Genomic DNA, 7,380 nt, shown 5'->3' on the forward strand with positions numbered 1-7,380 from the left:
CTCCTAGACTCCTGTTTGATGCACCCATATCCATTCTGATGCTCCTCCAATCTACTTTCCAGGCTGTTGCCATTGTGGCCTTTTGGAAAGACAAGTTCCCTAATACTGTCTGGCCATTTCTTACCCCCTCCAAACACACTGATGCACATCCTTTCCTACTAACACCCGTCTTAAGCATCCCTTTCTCTGGAAAGCTTTCTCTGATCTCCCTCCCTGATTAGCTAATACTAGTCCAATCTCATGACAGGTGCACTTTTACTCTTACTTGTGTGATACCTGATCAGCATTTGTCTTCCACACTAGACTGTTATCTCCGTGACTGCAGGTTCCAGTGTAGCCTTAGCGTGCAGGGTGATGTCTGGTTCAGAGCAAGCACTTGATAAATATTGTTGAATGAAGGATGAGCATCTCCTTGTTTTTCTCCTCTTCCTGTCCTCCCTCCATTCTCACAACCTTGTCTCTATCCCATTCCTTATTCCATCCTCATGGGATCTTGCTCTCATACTTACGTGGTCTTAATTGGAAAGAAACTCATGCCAAAGCAGCAAATATGACAATTCCAGGTGTTGCTCTCCCTAAACCATTTCTAATAGGACATTCTCGATGCCTTAAAAGACAACAGGGTCATTCTCTCATGCTGAGAGTCTAGGCAGCATGGGGTGGGGGAAAACTTTCCAAATTTAACTTAGCTGATGTTGGGATGTAGCTTACACTTGCTGTTCAGGTGTCAGTCGCAATATAATTGTCATTGCCACCCATGAACCTTCTCGCTCATAGCAGTTCATATTGTTGTCACTTCAGTTGAGTCATAGGCATTATTTGAAACAAGCCCAACCATTAGGAGAAGAGAATTCACACACCTGGCAAAGCATCATCGGGAAGGAGGAAGGAGAGGGGGAGGGGAGGGGAGGGGGAAGGGGAGGGAGGGGGGAGAGATTCTTTCAGGGCCCAAGTGGGACTGGCTGAAAGTTGTCTGGATAGATACCCAGGAGGCCTATGGACACCCCCCACTGAAGTGTGCTGGTTCTTACTGCACTTGCAGACATGCATTAGAAGCATTAAAGCTCACTGAGAAGTGCAGTAACTTGGTGGACATTCCTGGGAATATGACAGGTGGGATGAGTGCACTTCATTCATAGGCCCATTTGAGGAAGGAATAGGGTCCTGACTGTTAGCTTCTGGAAGAAAATTCAGAGGCAGTAGAGAATTTCTTTTTTTAAGAAATGCTGAATTTTGGCACAAAGCTTGATGACTTGGTGCAGAAAAGCCCTGGCATTGGCAACTCTCAGTTGAAAAGTGATTTCGGAAAGTCGGAATCTTAAAAAGTACGTATCCCCTCTATTTTCCGTTTTATGCATGTACAAGAGGAATATATGCGTTTTAAAAAATCACCCTACATAAGCCTAAAAGAATCCTTTCAATAGATGTGCCTAAAACATTTAAGTGCTAAGAAAACATTGTGTTTTAGTCTAATTGGGAACTTTTTTCTTTCCTAGTGTTGTATCTTATAATAGATAGCATCTGAGATTCAGTGAAAACAAGTAAGAAATGGGGAGACACTTGATCTACATTTTGATCAAGTCACTCTGCTTCCCCATGACATCAACACCATGTGGTCACTCCATAGCCAATGTCCTTCTACATCTTAGAAGCCACATCAGACTAAATGCTGACTTACAGTGGATGGGGTGGGTTGGGCTGGGAATGGGAGAAAATCAGAGGAGGCTGAGGTTAAGCCTTGGGACATAACATCCTGAGAGAGGTCCACTCTCAAGACCCCCCGAAAACCACTGCTATGAATGGAAGCCCGTGAGATGTTCTATTTCTTGTTTATGAGACAAGTGGCTTTTATTAATGAATTTACTAGCCCTGTCCCTCCTGCCATTGCTGTTGGAAAAGCTTTCAAGCTGTCAAATTATTAAGTACAAAATGAGGAATCTTTATTTTATTTATAAAACATTTCACTTTAGGGAAAACACCTTAAAAAAGGGGAAACTTCAAAGTTTCCTAAGTTTGTGATAACATAGATTGCTATTGAAAGAAGAAGCCTTTAGAACAAGGGTCTCAAACACAAAAATCTACAGGGATAAATAGATAAGACAGATATGCAAAAAGAGCCTACGGGGAAGACATTAGAAAGAAGATCATGCTTCACTGAAAGGCAAATTTTAAATCACCGAGTGAGCAAAATTAAATATGGGCTGAATTCAATCCACAGGTCACCAGTGAGCATCTGCATCTACTTCTTCAACCCAAATTGTTTTCTTGAAGACACCTAGTCCCCGCCCACCCATTTCAGACCCAGCTCATATTTCTGACTGGTTTCACGCTCAGCATTAAGTCAGGAGCTTTTTAATACAGGACCATTGTTAATACTCATAACTGCCCAATGAAGTGCATATTTATGCTTCCATTGATAGATGAGGACATTGAATGTCCAAGAAGTTCACGATAACTTGGTAGAACTACCATCCAGTGCTCTGGAAGAAACTTGAGGAACAGTGCTGGTCTTTTGTTCCCTAGCTTTAAGTCAAGTATATCAATTCGAGTAAACTTGTTATCCATTCTCTGGTAGTTTATGTACTGCTTGGTTCCCCAAGGCAATACATGATGAGTGTGTCAGAACAGATCTAAATAACTGCACAATTGGACACTCAGGGGTGGGGGTGGGGGTGGATAATTTTAGTTTAAGTAACCAAGGCCTCTGTCACAGAACAATACCTATAGATAATGCAGCATTCTCTGGCTCAAGCTCTTTGACACAAATTCCAATTCTGTCACGTGTTAAAACTCAAAATGTCAAATTGAGGAGGTTCTGCTTAATTTCATTTCTATCTCAAGTTTAGACAAGAGAAGAGCAACTCACAAGAGTGTAGTACATGTGCACATACAGCTAGAGCCATTCATTATGCAGATTCAGCTTTGAAGTATCATGCAGATCTGAGAATGGTATTCTGCAGAGTACCACTATCCATTTTTATTTCCCTTTTAAATAAAAAATAAAATTAACCAAACCCTTGGCATTAATATATAAATGAACTCATTTTCTCTGAAAGGTACATTCATTGAAAATTCCCTTATACGTGATTGCAAGAAATTAATTAAAAAAATGGAAATGTACTTTTACATTTAACTAGAAATCCTAGTCCTGTCTATCACCTAACCAGCTGCCCTTTCTTCAAATATAAATATATTTTAAATTGGATTTGTCAATGCCCTAGACATTTGGAAAATCCTACTGGTGCAAACCAGTTATTAAATTCGCAGACTCTAATTCGAAGCCTTAAATATGCAACCTTAGAAGTAATGGCAGCTGCTCTTGTCTGCTTCACAAGAATTGTTACTGGGACTTGTACCTTAATAATTTCAGTGTTATGCACCAGTAATGAAAGCTCTCGAGTTATCCAGTACTCTTGACATATCTCTTCTCCATGTGACACCCCAGGAATCCCTGACAACCCAAGAGAGTGGTTTTGCAAATTACATTAGCAAAATATAAGGAGGTATCATCTATCTTTACAATAGCTCCCTGTCATTTATAGATGCTATGCACAGACTGTCAGATGGTGTCTTTTACCCCTGCAAGCACCCCAAGTTCATTGGCATCTATGTGGCATCCTCTCCCATGGGAATCATCTGGTCAATAAAAGCACGAACATCTTGATGTGTCTGTTACCAGTCTACTGCCCACCAGTGTTTTGTGCGCCCCATTTGGGAAGTTCTGTCTTAAAGAATGTCCCTCAGAACGGTCAGTCAAAAAATGCACGCTCAAGTTAATTCTGCAGCAAACCATACCTCACAAGCCACACACATCCAGTTAATAAGATTTCTCTTTGCAGAAAGGCTATCAGTTGCATGAGGACTTGGTTTAAATTCATCTGTCCCTTGAATATCCCTTTTCCCCCCAAAGTACTTATCATAGGACTTCAAAAGGCACTCAATAAATATTTGCTGAATGAATGTAAAAGGAATTAATAACACAATATGGTTTTGAAAAGATAATTGATGTCAAATGGTAGGCGGAGAAAGCCAGAGAAAGTTCACTGGGGATGGGAATGCTGTGTACATATTTGGTAGAGTGTCCCAGGAAAGAATTTGCAATTAATAAATAACCTTTGGTACTGGGTGCTTTTATATCATTGCTCCTGAACGAGGCCACACTGGTGAGGGGAGAATCCCGGCCAAGCAAATCCTGATACTAGTTTGGAAAAGGGAAATACGAGCAATAACGAAATGCTGAAAAGGGTCCCTGAGGAAACACTTTGTGATCAGCCTTCCAGGAGATCTTTACCAATAGAATGATACATACCCGCACACATACCCACATACCCACATACATGTGCGCAAACACTACAAGACACCTCTTTAAATCCTTTATGGAATAAAGAGGATGAACTGAATGACATACAGAGGGCTTTCACAGCCTCCCAAGCACATGAAAGACATATACCAAAGTAGAGTATTTTTCTTTTCATTGAGCTCCAAGGCCCAGGTTAACACAGTGGTAGGGAATTTTAACTTCCTCTAGATCCTGGGCCTGAGTCGTCAAAAGCAGTATCCTAACATATCATGACAAATATAGAAATTGATCCTGTCTGTATGATATACTGGGGTAGACTGAGGAAGCTGTGTGGTCCCGAGATAACCTTTAGGGGGACACGCCCAGCCTAAGCACACCTCAATGGCCCAGGTGCCAAGAGGGATCAATATCTAGGCATGTCTGCAACCCAGCCATGACCTTCTAGTGTTCTGCGGCCCACCCGTCGGGAAGCTCTGTCTTAAAGAATGTTGTCTGGGATGATCGGCCGAAAGATGAGCCATCAAGTAAGTTGGCCACAAACCATACTTCATGTGCCACACACTGTGCCACTCTCAGGCAGTCACAAAACCTAGTGGTGAATTAGCATAGCAAGGCTCCGAGAAGACCTGCTTCCCTTAGTTTTGTTGTGGTTTCCCAGTATTTTTCAATCTCCTTTAGCCAGGACACCTACTAACATCTCACAGGTCTAAGGAGGCTGCTGCTGAAAGGTTAAACGCTCCCCCAAAACAAAGGACCAGTGACTTGAAAAAAAGTTAATGCAACAATACATCATCCAAACTTCTTTTCACTGGGGGACTAGTTCAGACACTGAAAAAGCGTTAATCTTCAAGAAGAAATCCTCCTGGAACTCTATTAACATCCAAGTGTTAAATATACCAATCCATGCTATTACCCCCAAGTGAGCTGCCAAGGAACCAGGGATGAATGGCTTTGCCAGTCGAGGCTCACACTGACCTGCAGTAATTCATATGCCCCTGGCAAGAAGAGTTCTAAACAGGAGAGCCCAAAACCATATGCATACCGCCCCCAGCCCCCGCCCCCGCCCTGACACTTACCTATCTTTCTGGTTATATATTACCTTGGATGTTAAGGTCATTAGCGTAGAAGAACTGTATACATATCAACTTGCAGGAAAAATGGTGCACGTGATAGCTGATCAGGCTTGGGCCCATCACACTGGCAGGGTGACACAACCTGGTCTTAAACATCTGTTGCTAACCATGTATTTTAAAACAGCATTTTGTGTCTCCTGGGTTACTGACTCCCCCTGAAAGTAACACAATATCAAGCTCCCTATTTTTCTGAGCAGCACTCAGGCTATTACAAGTTTTAAAATATTTGCATTGTCCCCTCTATTCTGCTTGTGCTATGGAGAATTTTATTTACTTAAACATCTTATGCTGTATTACACACACTGCTTTTCTATGTTTCATTCTCCATAGAGGTGAGCAGTTTTCATTTAAACCACGTTTTTGTGACTAGATATGCTTCTTAGAGTCAAGGACCCTAAATAAAATTGGTCATAGCTCTCTGTTCTTATGAATAGCCAGTTTCCAATTCCTATATTAAATCAATAGTCTCATTGGGGAATGGATTGTGACTTGAAGCTTAAAAAAAAGGAATATTCTTTCACCTCTGCTTGTTTGAGCTGATTAATTTTATTTAAATCAATTTAAGAAAAAAATCAGGATATCAGAAATCTTAAATTGGGTCATCTTATTGGGTCACTTGTTACAACAAGTAGCACAACCCTCCTTCTCAAATTGTCAGGATTAAGTCCTGAGCATGACGGGTAATGACAATATTTCTTTGATAGATGAGCAGTCAAAGCACTCAAAACAATTATCCCCGCTAACTCAATTAAGAAAACCACTTTGCCATAAAAAAATAAAAAGAAAAACTTGAACCTGGTTCCAAATCAGCCTTGACAGCTCTAAAGCATTGACTTTCTTTTCAAAAGTTTTACCTATGCACCAGCACTGTTCCCAAGTAGAACTAAAATTCTCCTGCAAGTCTGTTAAACATTTTCACATTTCTATGTTTAATTACATTCTGATTGAGAATTTGTATACATTAGAGAATATAGCAAAATTTTAACACAATCAACAGCAATGCCTTTGACATAAGGCACACACATATATATAAACAGACATACGCTACTTGTCAGAATGCAAGAGTAAGCTTCTTTACATTGACTAGAACAAAGAGTACGGCTCGGCTTTTTTCTTTCCTAAGTGTCTCTGAAGGTGTCCTTTATTACATGTGCAGGATGCAGGAATTTTGCACTGCATGAATGAAAAATGAGACCTTCAGACTGCCTTCTCAGTGACAAATTACACTTCTGCAGAGTATTGCATTGCCTGTGGTTTTAAGAGCCCCACTTCAGATTTACTATTATTTCCGCTGAGACTCTGCCTTCCACGCAAAGCACCCCAAAGCTCATTTCCACTGTTTTAGAGTGCAACAAAGATGAGAAAGTTTGTTCATTGTGATGAAATATAAACAACTTCCTACTAAAAACACTCTCTGCCATGTCTAAGGTGCTAAGATTACTGCCTCTGTGGACTCTTGGTGTGCAAAACAGGCAGGAAAAGTTGTCTCGGGGAATTTGCAAAGCTTTCTATTTGTTCAGGAACAAGCTGTGGGCTTAGAGGCTGAGCAACGCCTATCACTTTGCTTCCTGGGTGCGGGCAGTGAGCCGTGCCACTTAGCAGAAGTGAGCAGAGAGAAATCGTTAAGACTCACCGGCTTCCCCATTTTTCCCAGGATGGGGTTTTTGTTCCTCAACTGTGATCTGGAAGAAGTAAACCTGTCCGTCCTCCAAGCAGGCTGGTCTGGGGCGAGGCTTGGGCGGGCTCTTTGCCTCGGATCAGCTGCAAGACCGGGGCGTTCAGGAAGCTGTGCTCTGTCCAGCTCAGAATCACTCCCCTCCTCCAGGGTGTGTGCTTACATGCCTCTCAGCCAGCGCCAAAATCCGCCAAACTCAGGTCAGCCTCACAGGTTTCCTTATATAGGTAAACAGGAATTGCATTCCTGGTGAAAGAAGTTAACTAGGAATC

At 41.7% G+C, this 7,380-nt stretch overlaps 1 protein-coding gene across 1 annotated transcript in view; it reads right to left on the minus strand.

Moving 5' to 3' along the window:
* MID1 (midline 1) overlaps positions 1 to 7,179 on the minus strand; it is a 388,352-nt gene extending 381,173 nt beyond the window's left edge. Inside the window, exon 1 of the mRNA XM_037821570.1 lies at positions 7,067 to 7,179. The gene's annotated coding sequence lies outside the window, so the exon portion shown is untranslated. The remainder of the gene's footprint in view (positions 1 to 7,066) is intronic.
* Between the last annotated feature and the right edge of the window lie 201 nt (positions 7,180 to 7,380).

This window comes from Choloepus didactylus, chromosome X (assembly GCF_015220235.1).
Source record: "Choloepus didactylus isolate mChoDid1 chromosome X, mChoDid1.pri, whole genome shotgun sequence".
Classification (NCBI taxonomy): domain Eukaryota; kingdom Metazoa; phylum Chordata; class Mammalia; order Pilosa; family Megalonychidae; genus Choloepus; species Choloepus didactylus.